The sequence below is a fragment of the Schistocerca serialis genome, chromosome 5 (assembly GCF_023864345.2).
Source record: "Schistocerca serialis cubense isolate TAMUIC-IGC-003099 chromosome 5, iqSchSeri2.2, whole genome shotgun sequence".
In the NCBI taxonomy this organism is placed as follows: Eukaryota; Metazoa; Arthropoda; class Insecta; order Orthoptera; family Acrididae; genus Schistocerca; species Schistocerca serialis.
The window spans coordinates 352692692-352710383 of NC_064642.1; positions in this window are offsets into that span (position 1 = coordinate 352692692).

The window sequence follows — 17692 nt, forward strand, 5'->3', positions numbered from 1 at the left end:
GACATGTTGACTACGACGTTGACTAACTATTATTGACTGTTATACATTGCTGCCACTACTACTTGATACACAAGTTGAACATCAAATTTTGACAGAATTGCATTTACACAGTTAACACTATTCAATTACACAGTAGTACTTAATGTGGATGAAAGACGAGTGAGTGTATTTTGTTTGTTTTCCTTTCCTAAATCCCAAATAATTGGTACCTATCTATCTTCTAAATATTATTTTACTTGTTTGTTGTGGCTTGCACTGTCACCCATAAATATTATAGGTTTACTGTTATTTGTGTATTGTAATAGTTAATATGACAATTATCTGATATCATTTGTGTGTTTATTATTATTTGTATGTTTAGTGTAAGAGCATTGAGAATAATTTTGTAAAAGCAATTGTGTGTGCCTTCAAACTGTTGTTCGTGCTTGCACCTATTCAACATTGCTGGGTGCCACTAGGAGATGTTTAATTTCTGCTGATAAACTCTGATGAGCTGTCTGATTAGTGATAGTGAATATTATTGACTGTTACTTGCACCTGCTCAACAATGATGGGTGTCACTGATGGACTGCTTCTACTGAAATGATGTCACTTGTTGGTGTCTGCACCTGTTCAACATTACTGGGTGCCACTGTTGGAACTGCTTCTACTGAGATAATGTCACTTGTTAGTGTCTGCACCTGTTCCACATTACTGGGTGCCGCTGATGGAATTGCTTCTACTCAAATGATGTCACTTGTTGGTGTCTGCACCTGTTCAACATTGCTGGGTGCCACTGATGAACTGCTTCTACTGAAATGTCACTTGTTGGTGTCTGCACCTGCTCAACATTACTGAGTGCCACTGTTGGAACTGCTTCTACTGAGATAATGTCACTTGTTGGTGTTTGCACCTGTTCAATATTGCTGGGTGCCACTGATGGAACTGCTTCTACCAAAATGTCACTTGTTGGTGTCTGCACCTGTTCAACATTGATGGGTGCCACTGATGGAACTGCTTCTACTGAAATGATGTCACTTGTTGGTGTCTGCACCTGCTCAACATTACTGGGTGCCACTGACGGACTGCTTCTTCTGAGATAATGTCACTTGTTGGTGTCTGCACCTTCTCAACATTACTGGGTGCCACTGATGGACTGCATCTATTGAAATAATGTCACTTGTTGAAATGATGTCACTTGTTGGTGTCTGCACCTGTTCAACATTGCTGGGTGCCACTGATGGAACTGCTTCTACTGAGATAATGTCACTTGTTGGTGTCTGCACCTGCTCAACATTACTGGGTGCCACTGATGGACTGCTTCTACTGAGATAATGTCACTTGTTAGTGTCTGCACCTGTTCAACAATGCTGGGTGCCACTGATGGACTGCTTCTACTGAAGTGATGTCACTTGTTGGTGTCTACACCTGCTCAACATTACTGGGTGCCACTGATGGACTGCTTCTACTGAAATGATGTCACTTGTTGGTGTCTGCACCTGTTCAACATTACTGGGTGCTACCGATGGACTGCTTCTACTGAGATAATGTCACTTGTTGGTGTCTGCACCTGCTCAACATTACTGGGTGCCACTGATGGACTGCTTCTACTGAGATAATGTCACTTGTTGATGTCTGCACCTGTTCAACAATGCTGGGTGCCACTGATGGACTGCTTCTACTGAAGTGATGTCACTGGTTGGTGTCTGCACCTGCTCAACATTACTGGGTGCCACTGATGGACTGCTTCTACTGAAATGATGTCACTTGTTGGTGTCTGCACCTGTTCAACATTACTGGGTGCTACCGATGGACTGCTTCTACTGAGATAATGTCACTTCTTGGTGTCTGCACCTGCTCAACATTACTGGGTGCCACTGATGGACTGCTTCTACTGAAATAATGTCACTCGTTGGTGTCTGCACCTGTTGACCATTGCTGGGTGCTACTGCTGGAACTGTCAACTACTTGTTTATTGAACTATGGAAAGCATTTCATGTGAATATTTCTATAAACTGATTTTTTGTGTATTTACTGTTTGTGAAATGTTATGAGACTCTTGCCTACACCTATTTGACATTGCTGGTGCCATTGATTGAATGGTACTTGTGTAAACTATTATGTAAAATCACATGTATGAAAGCATTTGTATTTCTTACTGTATTTTATACATTAGGTTATGGAATGGTCAGTGCAAAGCCAAAATTTATTTAGTGAAGTGATATTTACTTATTAATATTATCTTTTATTTTTGTCTCTATTTTTTTTGGACGAATTTGGTGGTATTTTCACCACCAATGCTGGCAAAAATACCATCAAATTCTGGCCTGTGGAAGAGGGGCATATGAAAGGTGGCTACACTGAGCCACGGCGCCAGAGATTGCGCCAAAAAGTATTATTCAGCCGCCTCCACTGGCAGTGCTTGTTGAGATGTGGTAGTGGAGAGTGCTTATTGAGAAGTAGCAGTAGGCAGTGTTGGTTGAGATGTGGTCGTGGAAAGTTCTTGTCGAGAAGTCATGGTGGAGAGTGCTATTGAGATGTAGCAGTGGTGTATCGTTGTTGAGAAGTTCCCATGGAGAGTGCTTGTTCAGATGTTGTCATATTGTTTTGGTGGGCTAGACACCAGATATTGTTGGAGTGGGGATGCTGTAATGATCAGAGTGTGCTTTTCGTCAATATATATGAAAGTAAAAAAAAATTCCTTTTTTTTATTATTTCAATGTCTTAAACAATAATGCCTCTTGGTCACAGGTTCAGTCAACAAAGCATCTGGCTCGTGTTCTTGTATTAGACTGTATTTCTGGTTTCTATGTGCAATTATAGTATTTCTGGTTTTTTTAAATTACTTCAGTATAAATGGTGTTTAAAGTACCTGGTCTTATTGAGGAAGAACCGTGCCAGATGTGTACATTGAATCACACTTCCACACACAGAACAGCTACACTTGTGTTTTGTTGTTTCGTAGGTTTTATAGTTGCTGGGGACTTAATTAATTAATTGTGTTAACGGAAGTTTTCTTTCATTCCTTGTTGTTGTTCTATGCAGTCAGACTGCGTGCAAATACTGGTCAGGGCCCACTGGTTACGAGACTTCGTAATCGTACATACAGCTACTAAAAATATTTGCATTTTATTTAATTAAGCCCCCATGCATGGGTTCTAATGCAGGTCAGTTATATGACTGCTCTTTTGCAGTTTTAGTTTGTAAAATTACAATAAAGACTAACACAATAAGAAGATTCTATAATAAATAGAAGTAATAATAACTTTGTATGGTATTGTAAAACGAAAGATCATATCAGACACCACAAGAAGAGATATACTCATATATAATATCAGTACATTACACGTTATAAAAATAGTCATTTTTTCATATGTTTTCAGGTCACCTGCAAGGTCATAAAATTTTGCGGGACAATTCTGGATTAACGTCATACGCTAAAAGAAAAATTTCAAGTGGGAAACTTCTTAGCACTTGGTGGCTGGTCTTCAGTGCTTCCATGATGCGCCGCATCAAGCAATGCACTGAAGCTGACGCTCGTTGTCGAACACAAGAGGATTTTTGGATAGTAGACTTGAAGAATTGGATGCTTTTGTTGCCATTATGTGTGCAAGAGCAGTGTATGGACCCAAGAATGTTCCTCTCAAAAACCTATTGTCAACAGTACGTGGTCCATCGTTTTCAGGCAAATTATTAGTCGAAACAGAGTTATCAAAAAAATGTTTCAAATGGCTCTGAGCACTATGGGACTTAACATCTGTGGTCATCAGTCCCCTAGAGCTTAGAACTAGTTAAACCTAACTAACCTAAGGACATCACACACATCCATGCCCGAGGCAGGATTCGAACCTGCGAGCGTACCGGTCACGCGGTTCCAGACTGAAGCACCTAGAACCGCACGGCCACACCCGCCTGCTCAGAGTTATCGAAATAATGAAGTATATGAAGTTTGACACCAAGTCCACCAGACCTGTTCGCCTCAAAACTAACAAATTATCTCTTGTTTCAGATATTTGGAAAGCTTTCATAGAAAATAGTACGTCGTCCTATGAAGCAGAACCTTATCTTACAATCGATGAAAAACTTTTGCTGTCTAAAACAAAAAGCCCATTCGCACAATATATTACAAACAAGCCAGACGAGTGTCGTATAAAATTCTGGTTAGTTTTATATGTTTCTAGTAAATACATATATAACGGACTCCGATGCACAGGTGCTGATGCCTTTCGACCAGCTGCCCAAGGTGAAAATGTTGTTAGGCTTATGGAACCATACTTAGGAAAAAGTTTGAATGTCACTACGGACAGTTACTTTACTTCGCTAAGCCTTGCAAACCGTCTGCGGACAGCATCCATAACTTTAGGAGATACTTTGAACCGTAATCGAAGGAGCGAGCCTCCAACTGCAAAGACCGGTAAAAAACCACTCCACTCGACTATTGTGTATAAAAATGACGGTGAAGAAACCCTAACAGTTTATCAAGGGAAAACAAAAAGCATGTTTTGTTATTGAGATCATTTCACTCTGATGTATCTCTGTGCGAAAGTCAGAAGAAGAATTTTACAATAAAACAACATTTGAGGTCGACGATGTGGTTTAAATGGCAAGGATGTACTCCACAAAAGCCAGTACGAAACGTTCGCCATTGCATGTGTTTTACAATATTCGTGATTTGGTTGTCATAAATTCCTGAGCGTTGTATAAGTGACAGGTAAGCGACTTAGCAGGCAAACATACAGGGTGGTCCATCGATCGTGACAGGGGCAAATATCTCACGAAATAAGAGTCAAACGAGAAAACTACAAAGAATGAAACTTGTCTAGCGTCACGGGGAAAAAAAGATGGCGCTGTGGTTGGCCCGCTAGATGGCGATGCCATAGGTCAAACGGATATCAATTGCTTTTTTTTAAAATAGGAACCCCGATTTCTTATTACATATTCGTATAGTACGTAAAGAAATATGAATGTTTTGGTTGGACCACATTTTTCACTTTGTGATAGATGGCGCTGTAATAGTCACAAACGAATGAGTACATGGTATCATGCAACATTCCGCAGCACGGGTGGTATTTGCTTCGTGATACATTACCCGTGTTAAAATGGACCGTTTACCAATTGCGGAAATGGTCGATATCGTGTTGATGTATGGCTATTGTGATCAAAATGTCCAACGGGCGTGTGCTATGTATGCCGCTCGGTATCCCGGACGACATCATCCAAGGGTCCGCACCGTTCGCCGGATAGTTACGTTGTTCAAGGAAACAGGAAGTGTTCAGACAGATGTGAAACGTCAATCACGACCAGCAAAAAATGATGATGCCCAAGTAGGTGTTTTAGCTGCTGTCGCGGCTAATCCGCACATCAGTAGCACACACATTGCGCGAGAATCGTAAATCTCAAAAACGTCGGTGTTGAGAACGCTACATCAACATCGATTGCACCCGTACCATATTTCTATGTACCAGGAATTGCATGGCGGCGACTTTGAATGTCGTGTACAGTTCTGTCACTGGGCACAAGAGAAATTACGGGACGATGACAGATTTTTTGCACGCGTTCTATTTAGCAACGAAGCGTCATTCACCAACAGCGATAACGTAAACCGGCATAATATGCACTACTGTGCGCAGCGGAAAATCCACGATGGCTGCGACAAGTGGAACATCAGCGACCTTGGCGGGTTAATGTATGGTGCGGCATTATGGGAAGAAGGGTAGCTGGCACCCATTTTATCAATGACAATCTAAGTGGTGCAATGTATGCTGATTTCCTACGTAATGTTCTACCGATGTTACTACAAGATGTTTCACTGCATGACAGAATGGCGATGTACTTCCAACATGATGGATGTCCGGCACATAGCTCGCTTGCGGTTGAAGCGGTATTGAATAGCATATTTCATGACAGGTGGATTGGTCGCCGAAGCACCATACCGTGGCCCGCGCGTTCACCGCATCTGACGTCCCCGGATTTCTCTCTGTGGGGAAAGTTGACGGATATTTGCTATCGTGATCCACCGACAACGCCTGACAACATGCGTCAGCGCATTGTCAATGCATGTGCGAACATTGTGGAAGGCGAACTACTCGTTGTTGAGAGGAATGTCGTTACACGTATTGCCAAATGCACTGAGGTTGACGGACACCATTTTGAGCATTTATTGCATTAATATGGTATTTACATGTAATCACACTGTAACAGCATGCGTCCTCAGAAATGATAAGTTCACAAAGGTACATGTATCACATTGGAACAACCGAAATAAAATGTTCAGACGTAACTACGTTCTGTATCTTAATTTTAAAAACCTACCTGTTACCAACTGTTCGTCTAAAATTGTGAGCCATATGTTTGTGACTATTACAGCGCCATCTATCGCAAAGCGAAAAAAGTGGTCCAAATAAAACATTCATATTTCTTTACGTACTACAAGAATATGTACTAAACATGTGGGTTCCTATTTTAGAAAACACGCAGTTGATATCCGTTTGACCTATGGCAGCGCCATCTATCAGGCCAACCATAGCGCCATCTGGTTTCCCCCTTCAAGCTAGACAAGTTTCGTTCTTTGTAGTTTTTTCGTTTGACGCTTATTTCGTGACATATTTGGCCCGGTCACGACCAGTGGACCACCCTGTGTATTTTTGAGTTGTGCGAAGAGCTTCGAGTGCAGTATGTATCAGCGAGAAATAAATAGCCGGACCAGGATCACACTGAAGACGGTCCACAGAGGGGGACAAAGAGAGAGAAGTGTAAAATTTGTATCTCATGCAAAGGAAACAATACTGCTACTGTTTGTTTAGGTTGTGGAAAAGTAGTATGTGGCACAAGAGAGGAGAGATGACGGGTGAGTTGCGACGAGTGCAGCAGTATAGAGCAGTGACCTCCAATGTCTTTATTTTATTAATAAAAATCAATAAAATTACATATGTGTTACATTCCATTATCTGTGACAATCCGACCAAACAAACAAACTGAGATTAGCAATAAACAAGCGTGGAGTCAAGTTGGACATAGCGGTCCGTATAGCGGTCCTCCTAGTGTTAAGCTACGGCCCCACGAGCGCTTTTTCCAGCAGGATTTGAGCTACAAAAAAAGTGGCAAGCAATTCAGGAAAATATGGAAAACCTGCGGGTGGTGGGAACTGGGGGTACCGGAAAAGTGACATAGCGAGAACAGTACCGGAGGGACCACCGTTAGATAACTTTTTTTTTTGTACTGTGTTTATTACTCGTTCGTCGTCGTCGTCGATGTGAACAACACCAGAGCAAATGGTGGATCCACCTTATACTAAGTGACACCTCAACAAGCGAAAGTTTGTTCTCCCTCATAAGGAACTAAAAGAATATTCAGATATATATATTTCTTTATTGTGATTTCATTCCCCTGCCCCATATGGGCAGGGGAGGGCTGTCAGCGGCACAATCCGCTGCTCTTCAGCCGAGTGACATAACAACTTAAAATAAGAATAAAATGTTACATACATAAGGCGAGAAAGGGGAACTTAAAACAGAATAATGGGAGAAAATGGAGGTAAAAATAGACTAACACGGAGACGTTCATGGAGGACAGATAAAAGTCACCAGAAAGTTAAAAAACACAGTTGGCGAGTCTTCAAAACTGAGAGAAGACACTGTATGGACATGCACTCGTTAAAAGTCGGCCACAGTAGTAAAAGCGCTCCGGAACAACACACTTAAAACCCACTTGGAGCACGCACGACGAAGAATAAAACTGGCAGGCGGGACCTGCCGAGGGAAAGGGCAGAGAGGATAGAAAAGAAGGGGAGAGCATGGGGTAGCAGGGGAAGTGGCGGGATGAAGAGAGGAGGGGCATCGGTGGGTACACGAAGTGGCAGGAGACACGTGGGGCGGGAAATGAAGAGGGAAAGACAGGGCAGGAGGGAGTGCAGAGACACTGAAAGGAGGCACAAGAGATGGAGGTGGAGTATTTTTTATATTAACGAATGTCATTTAATTCATTCGAAATACTGTCATATACGGTGGAAAGCGACATTTCAAAAACGAAGACAGTCGTGATGGGTTTTTTTATGCAGAAGCGAGACCAGCAGTGACTTTAAGAACAATTTTATTGACACACAGAATCAAACAAATACAATCACAGTATTTATTACAGTGATATGCGGGAGGTTCATTCAAATGAAACCTGGTCAGTGCGTCTACCTTTGCCATACACGTAAGGTGGCACCAAGTAACTGCCGATATGGTGTCGCCATCTATTGGTAGAGAGACTGACGCGTGCGCACCGTTTGATGGTGCATAGCACCAGTGTGGTTTCACGCCGAAGAGAAGGAGGTCACATAAGTTATCGTCCAATACCTAACATGCAGGAGAGTAAGCAGGAACAACTAGGTGTGATTCGATTTTTGGCGGCGGAGGGTTTTGGAGGCCGTGAAATATATCTACTGTTGAAGGCTGTGTACGATGTGTAGAATCTGAGTCATTCTTAGTACTGTGGAATGGCGCTAACGATTTCTTGTGAGGCGCGAGTCACTGGAAGACGATGCTCATCTTGGACAGGCTCATCATGTCGATACATCGGAAATGGTTGTGGAAGTGAATGCCTTAGTCTTGGACAACCGCAAAATCACCGTGGACGAGATCCATCGGTTACTGGGCATTAGCGTGGGCACCGCTCACACCATAATGTGTCAACACTTGAATTTTAGAAAATATGTGCGCAGTGGGTTCCTCACCAACTGACTGTCGAACAGCGCAATACTCGAATGGGGATGTCTTTGAGTCATCTGCAACGTTGTCATGAGGAGGAATACGGCTTTCCGTCGCGTATTGTCGCAGGTCACGAAACATGGTGTCACCATTTTGAACCGCAAAGCAAACGTCAGAGGAAGCAGTGGAAACATACGACTTGACCACCTCCAGAGAAATCAAAGGCCGCGCACACCACTTCTGGTAAGGCCATGATGTTCTTCTTTTTTGACGACAAGGGCTCACTGCTTGTCGAGCTCCTGGAACAGGGAACCACCATCAATGCCCAGCATTATGAAGCCACTTTACAGAAACTTAGACGAGCCATCATGTCGAAACGCCGAGGAACGTTGTCCAATGATGTTATCCATCTGCGTGATAATGCCCGTCCACACACGGTTAATGCGGTGTAGACGACGTTGAAGCAGTTTCGGTGGGAAACGCTGGAACATCCACCGTACAGTGCAGACTTTCCACCGCGTGACTTTCATGTGTTTGTACCTCTAAAACAACCTATTCGTGGACATCAATCCGTAACGGGCGACGAAGTGTGCGACGGGGTCCAGGCCTGGGTCCGATACCAACCTACTAGCTTTTTCAAGGATGGAATCGACCGGCTAGTGTCGCAATGGGATAAATGTGCCAACATTTTTGGCGTCTATTCTTGAGTATGTGTACTGTGTACTGTGTACTGTGTACTGTGTACAACTACATTTTCGAGTTAAAAAAATCGTTACCATTGATTTACACTAGTGACCAGTTTTCACTTTAACGCCCGTTATACAATATTGCGGTTATAAATTGATATGATGAGAGAATCGTCACTATCCCACTATCCCACTCAGATTTTAGCTGGGGATTGTTGTGTTCTGCTGTTTGGTCGGTGCATGATGGAAGGTTAATAAGCGGGGCATGAATTTATTGATCACTGGAATTTGGGACAGTAGAAACGTGTCATCAGGATCTGCTTTCTGGGTAGTCGTCTTACATGATTTTAATTACGCTAAGAATTTCCTGTTCTAATGGGTCTGGAGACATCTGGCGGGACCTCACTTTCGTCAACTTTTGAAAGCTTCACTGCTTCCTGTTCTGCCGCCATTTTTTTGTGTTGCGAACGGAACATTCAAGATAATAATTGAAAAATTACTGGAGAAAGGTAATTTTCTTGCTATATAGATTACGCCTCTTATCTGTCGCTGCATCTCCATTTCTGCCTTCCTACGATTTTAAGGTTCTCAGATAACTGTCCTTTAACATTTCTGTATCTCGTCGCCCAAATTAAAATTTATACAGATTATAACTCACCCGATTACGATTTTCAAATAATTTCCAAGTATATAGGATCAGGTTATTCATTCCATTCGAGTCACTTTTGAGTCTCTGCTTCGTCGTACCTCGCTTGCAAACATTATTAGTGACACGATTGTGGCTATGTGGCGGACGGTCATAAAAGAGTTCAAGAAACAGCCAACAACTGAAGACAGGATGGAAATCTGTCTGAAGTATGACGTGAGATGAAGGCCAGTTTCCCTCATTTTGTGGGAGACACTGATGGGAAACAGGATTAAAAAACCATCACGATCGGCAAGCGAATTTTTCAACTGAAAAAAGGCCTTTTCGATGGTCCTGACAGCTGTGGCACATAGCAATTACTGTTTCAGATACGCTGATGAGAGAGGCTACGGGCGGCAAGCAGACTCAAATTTATTCGCAGCAGCTGATCTAGGGAAAAAATCTGCTCACAGACATTAAATTTTCCACAATCGAAACTTCTTTCGCACTGACCTATCTGTACATCTCTTCCCTTTGTAATTGTTGTTGACGAGGCGTTTGCCCTATGTGAAAAACACTTAGAACTTATTCAGCATAAAGCATGGCACATCAAAAAAAGAAAAAGACTATCTGAGGATTGTCGGTGGTTACAGCTTCGAGGACGCTCTGACATGTCCATTAAGAAGCATGTCTGTATGCAGAAATACAGGAAATAGAGCGAAAAAATGGACAGAGACTACTTTCCAGGTCCGCAGCTCGTGGTCGTACGGTAGAGTTCTCGCTTCCCGCGCCCGGGTTCCCGCGTTCGATTCCCGGCGCGGTCAGGGATTTTCTCTGCCTCGTGATGACTGGGTGTTGTGTGATGTCCTTAGGTTAGTTAGGTTTAAGTAGTTCTAAGTTCCAGGGGACTGATGACCATAGATGTTAAGTTCCATAGCGCTCAGAGCCATAAATACTTTCCAGACAACAGTTGTTCTATTCGTAGATCAGTGCTTTGGCAAAATAGGGGCCCATAGTAAATCTCAAAACGTTCTCATAACCGGAATTTAAAGAGGAACTTGCTTGTAAGTATGTCTCAAGTAACACATAAGACTCTCTATATAGATTTTGTACTCGCTAAATGTGTTTGTTTCTCCTCGTTTCAGTTTCTGACGGAGTCCCCAGTATGTGGCAGGGTAACTGCTTGCCACGACTCCATTTTCATTCTTCTGTTTTTATAATCTGACCATCTTAGATCATATATCAATGGATATTTATGCTTTTCCAAAAATAAGCGTTCAGTGCCTACCCTCCATGTTGTGCATCATAACAGCGTCCTGGTTGGGAGAGCGCGACGGAGTGAACGCAACGTGAAAAACTGCTCTTGAGGCCACGCAGGCACCAGGAATTCCAACAGGAAAATATAGCGGGATGCATTTTGAGTAGGTCTTGGAAACGCAGTAATTGCGTGCATTCCAGCACTTGTGTGGCCAGTAACATTTACATGCTGCAGTTGCATTTTTGAAGCGTTTCTTGCACCTCAGATCCCGCTGGAAATGTTATATTTTCCTGTTTGTATAAGAGCAAATTGAACGCATCAGTGCTGCTACGTGACCATTGATAGGATGTTGCTACGTAAAGTATGAAACGAAATATGGTTAGGACGTTTGTTATGTAACAAGAGACCCACTCACAGAAGCTCTGTAGAGAGCAAAATGCCACCTTGGTAAGTTTACGGCTCTATACACGCATCTGTCATATTCCTACATGTAATACTTTGAAAAATGTTGAGCTTTGAAAATGAATGAATCATTTATAATAGCCTTGCATTATTTTTATTCCTCTTTTATTTTATTGTGTGATGTTTTCCTTATAGTGCCGCTGTTTGTACATTTCTATGATACACTACAGAATTTCAATCTATGAGAAGACAATCTCTGAAAAGAGAGTATATGCATTTGTCGTGAGTGAGATATCGATAGTGAACAGTTCGGTTTGGTTTCGTGGCGCTATCGTGTAGTTGCTTTTGTTTTTCGTGTTGAACGGCGCAACTAAAATGCAGATATTGAAACGTGAATTTGATTTTTACGAACGGCAGAAAGCTAGTGATAACGGTAAAAAAACTGCAACATTCAGCTGATTGGCTGAAGACTATTTTCCGAGAACTGCTGAGAGCAGTCACATACTTGCAGTCGAAACAAAGCGTGAACAGCATTAATTCGAAGCGCAAACGAAGGCGGAATGTTGCAATATCAAAGTTTCGGTGATACAGCCGTGTTTCGGAGGCGGAATCTTACAATATCAAAGTTTCGGTGATACAGCCGTGAACAGTCAGCGAACCACCTTAAGCGGAGGATACGGTATCTGGACTCACCAAAATCTTATAATTCAAGAATACCAAACCACTGCCATCGCGAAAATTGGAATCCAACCACGAGGTAACACGCAGCAATCGCTTAGGCTTTTTAGTTACGAAAAGCAAGCTCTCGTATGTATAGAAATGAAGGATGTGTCTTCTGTAATTAATCAAAAGTAGCATATCCGAACATTGTTGGTTTTGTAATTACCGAATTTCCTATTAACACCTGTTATATCTTTATTAATTAACGGTTGCTACTAAAAATGTGTTGATTTGTCGCTGACTCATACAAGACAATAATATACGCTGTCATTTTGGCTAGAACGTTATTGTATTTAGTAATTTAAACTTCGTTAACAGTGATTTGAGTATATAAAAGTAGTTCCACCAGTAGCACAAATCGTTAAATATTTACGTAGCCATAGATGGTATCACAGCTTTATCTAATTAAATATCTCGTACTGTAATCTGGTGCCAACTGATATCGGTAAGTTGCAGTAACTGTATTAATCGTCATTATTACTCATTACACCATCAACAAAGGTCGTTCATTTAGCTGGTAATTTTCACACACACACACACACACACACAGAAATGAATTAATATTCAGTGAGGATTACAAAATTGCCAGTTTGTAGTTTTGCTCGGAATGAATATGTCTTCATTCGAAGTGAGTACATTTGCCGGCATAACAACATTATTTAAAAATATTTAGTGTTGTAGTCACGTGCCAAATTGATACTTAGGCATTATTACTGCGTACTCCACCAATAAAAACTACCAGAAACCCAATATGTTCTCCAGTTTTGGTCGTTCAATTTAGGTTATAATTTTTGTAACAGTGCACACACACACACACACACACACACACACACACACACACACACACGCACACACACGCGCGCGCGCGCGCGCGCCTGAAGTAACATTCCGAATAGATTACAAAACTGGCAGTTTGCAATTTTGTGAAGAATAAACATTTCCACAAGCGAAATGAGTATGTTTGGCGGCCGCTGTTACATGTCCCTTGGGACAAACCTGCAGCAATCTGTGACTTGCTGTCTGAGAGCTGCAGCAAGTTCATTACACAAACCTGATAGCTAGCGTTAGTGGTCATATGTATCTCTTTGTTATTGTTTACTTAGTGTATTCTCGTAAGCTAATGCACTTGTGTCTCCATGAAATCATATTGTCAATCATAACTATTTAAATTTCATGTTATCGAATAATTATTACGTGACACAGATCGAATAATTTTGGCTATTTATGACTAAATCGGTTGCGTCAATCACGAATTTGATGCGTGTTTCTCTACAGCACGTCACGTTTTTTAACCATCATCATGATGATCACGATCATCATCATCGAAATGTGTACCCAATGAAACTGGAAATCAATTACCGGGAGATGGAGGTGTAATGGAACAATAAAATGATAAAAAGCAACTGAAGAAGCGAATATGGTGATTTGGGTTATTGTCAGGAGGAAGTATTAATTCCGTTTAAGTTTACCCTCTAATGAACGCCTTATGTCCTTAATTTTTTGTGCTATTTCTCCTTCACGTGTGACACACCAGCAGTAGACATATATCATGTTTTTTGTCCAACGACCTGATAGCAGTTTTCCAGCCTTTTAAGTTCCCGATGGAACTGTTCACAATGTTCATCTGATGTGTCAGCCAAATTGTCCTGAAAATTACGTAGATGGGAAATTAGAAACCGTTGCTTTAGGGGAACAATGCATCCTAACTGTTTAAACTACTGTAGCGTATCTGCCACTATTTCCTTATAATCAGGCTGCTTATTCTGGCCGGACAAAGGATGAACAATATTTTTTAAACTTCTACAAACGTGATGTTATTTCTCTGTCACTGTATATTCAAAGCGTTCATCACACATCAAGGTACGTATCTCTGGTCCTCAAATTTCTCTTCTTCCAACTTTGCAGCCAATATATTTTGGAAATGGCTACACAGGTACTGAAAACAGACCTGCTGTGTCCAATGCTTGTACATACTGCTTCATCACTCCTAATGTGATGTGCAATGAAGGCAATAAAATGTGATGTGGATGAACCAAATGTACATACACAACGTTCTTCGATCCCGATATTAGTTTCCTTCGTTTTACGTAACTCTCTCCTGCTAGGATGCTCATAATATGCACTATAGCTCCATTCACACACATAGCAAGGTATCTTGGTATACTGTGTGTGTTGGCCGAGAAGAATAGCAGTCTCTTTAAAGCTACAAAGCGCAAGTCACTGATGATATCAAACTTCTCATTTTGAAAGAGTACTGTCATGGTATTGAATGTCTCTTTGAAGTGTACTGAATATACTGAATATGCAACTGGAATTGATGTTGTTTCAGTTCCGGCATGTAGTGATAACACTTCGTAACTTAGCTTTGAAGAATCAGTAAGTAAATTCCATTACTTACTCTCATAATTTTGTGCTCCCACTTTCGTCACTAATCCGTCAATGTCCCTGAAGAACAGCATTAAACTATCTTCAACAAAAAAATTCTCTACAGTTTTCATCACGATTTCTATACACTGAAATTGATGTATCGTGTGCAAGTAAATTATTTTCATTGAGACGTGATCCGAGAAATTGTGCAGTGTCTTTTGAGAGTCCAAAGTCTTTCACCAAATTGTTAAGATCTGTTCGAGTAAGAGGCTGTGGCTTACGGTCGGTCCACAATTGAAACAGCCAGATTCCTCCGGTTCAGAGAATTCAAATCTATGCACTGATGGTGGAGAGGGAATCGGCAGCTCTGGAACATGAGACACAGGTCTAATCACTGAAGCTAAATTCGGTTACAAGATTTTGTTCGTATTACTTTTGTTGTATCCCACTGCTTTAGGCACACAGAAGTAATGATCATGGACGCGGTTCTTCTGTTTGCATCATAGTATGGGAATAAATTACAAACGCTTCACTTTACATTCACTCCTACGACACGCAATGTGTGGAGTAAATGACTTGTTCTGGTCTCCGATCTTCATGCATAAATAAACGAAATGATCAGAAACAGACAGAAAAGTCTTTAACGCTGTTGCAGTGGAGGCTGCGCTGAGAAATAGTTGTTAAGATAAAAAGCTGATACGTTGCGCTATTTCCGAGTGGTGGTGGGTTCCTATGGGACCAAACATGTGAGGTCATTGGTCCTTAGGCTTACACACTATTTAATCTAACTTAAACTAACTTACGCTAAGGACAACAAACACACCCATGTCCGAGGGAGGACTCGAACCTCCTACTGGTGGTGAAGGGTGAGGGGGGGGGGGGGGGGGTGGTTGGGAGAGGAGCAGCGCGAAGCGCGGCAAGGCGACCTAGACTGCGCGCGGCCTTTATATAGCATTGACGTTAGCCAATCAGGTCGTTGTGCACGCAAATTCAAGCACTTGCATAAGATAAAAAATGTTAATGCACAAACATCAATGGGTCCTTCAATTACCACTTATTGAAGTGCTCATTGCCAGCTAAAACGTGCCTTTTTCGGAAGTGATAAATTTATGCTAGCTGAGCCAGAGCTACGTTTGTTCGGTTTGAGCAAGCCAAACAAAGAACTCGTTTTTCGAAACCGCCCGTGGCTTGCCCCTAGAATTTGCAGGTTTAACGATTTTGTTGACTAACTTCAATGCTAAATGATTCGAAAACAGCGCAAGGAATCTAATTTTGTTCTTAACAGTTATTTCTCAGCAAAACCCCTTACCTACCTTATAAGTTTCTCAGACTGTTTCTGATCACCATGTATAACAAGATATATTTGGGCTATTCACACACTGCTCTCCTGACGTCTTGAACACGATTTCAATGTAATAAAACTACTCATTACAACGCGAGTAAGCACTTTGTAGCTCCCGCATTAACTCAACTGTTGATTTTTGAGTCGATAACGAAAAGCCAGCTTTGAAGTTCGTTCCCCCCTCTGCTTCACCATCCTACAAACAAGCAGTGTTGCCACGTCTATAAAAAGTACACTACATAAAATACATATTGTAGCCATCAGTAAAAATAAGTAGCAGTAGGTTGGAAGGAGCGATAGCTGTGCAGAGAAGAGCAAGGTGATGGAAAAAAGATGCACACTGGCCAAGAAAGCTTATCTTGTACTGGTTTCCTTGACTTTAGCACGCTGCACCAATTGCAATACCCGCAAATGTGCAGCAAACCTGTCTCACAGGTTTTTGTTATTGTGCGACTATTTGTGTAAGTGTAGCTGCCTTAAAAGCGGAATCGTCGAACGTTTGTCCCATGCTGTCCGACAATAAGAGTAGGATGTCCAGATGTGATATCTTTCACTCGCTGATTCCAGACACTTAAGCAGCCACAGCATCCTGTGACCTGCCCGACAACCGTCTCGTAGAATGGCCTTTGTTCACCTTACTGCATCCGAACTGCAGTCTCATTCATTGTCCGTCGTCGGGGGTCTTGTCCGGTCTGTCTATCACAAACCTTATATTTAAAAAGTATTTCAATAAGAAGAAATAAAGGACAGTTGTAAGTTAATCTTTCATTTCCAATGATCTATATATTCCAAAGAATCACATGCACAAGTGTGCTCGACGGATGAATAGAACCGTAACTCATCAAGGCTGCATTTTGCTCTCTGCAAATTTTCTGTGATTGCCGCTCTTGTCAAACTACTGGCATCCAAGCCGTACGCAGTTTCGTTCCGTACCTTATGTACCAACATCCTATCAGTGGTCATCATATAAGCACTGATGGGTTATTTGTGCTCGTTCAGTGTTATTGCCGATGGGGGTACGTAAATGCGGTCCTTAATCTATTCCCAAAGGAAAAAAAGGCGTTAAGTCAGGCGACTGAGGAAGGGAACAGAGCCACATCATGTTCATCACTATGCCCAATACAGCATTGTGGATATTCGTCGTTTAGATAACGACGAGCATCGATACTCAGATGAGGGGGTGTCCCGTCTTCTTGGAACATGAAATTATCGGAATCAGCAGTCACTTGACGAAACAACCATAACTGCAACATGTCAAAGTGCCAATCACAGTAGCTATCATCGTATAGCTTCGTCTATGACATTACACAGAAAGCATTAACCTTCGACGAGTCTCGTACATAAGCTATAATTTGGTAAGGATTTTCAGTGTCCAACACTCTCACAGAGCGGCGATCAACACTTCCTGATAAACTGAAAGTTGTATCGCCGCTAAATTTCAGCTTGGAGGCGAAAAGTTCATCCTCAAGTGCTTCCTATACCGAGAAGCAAAATTGAAGGCCCGGCCATAATCTTCCGATTTAATTGCTGCAAGTCCGCCCCTGGTAGCTGAGAGGTGAACACGACGGAATGCCATACCTAACAGCCCGGTTTCGATTCCCGGCTGGGTCGGAGATTTTCTTC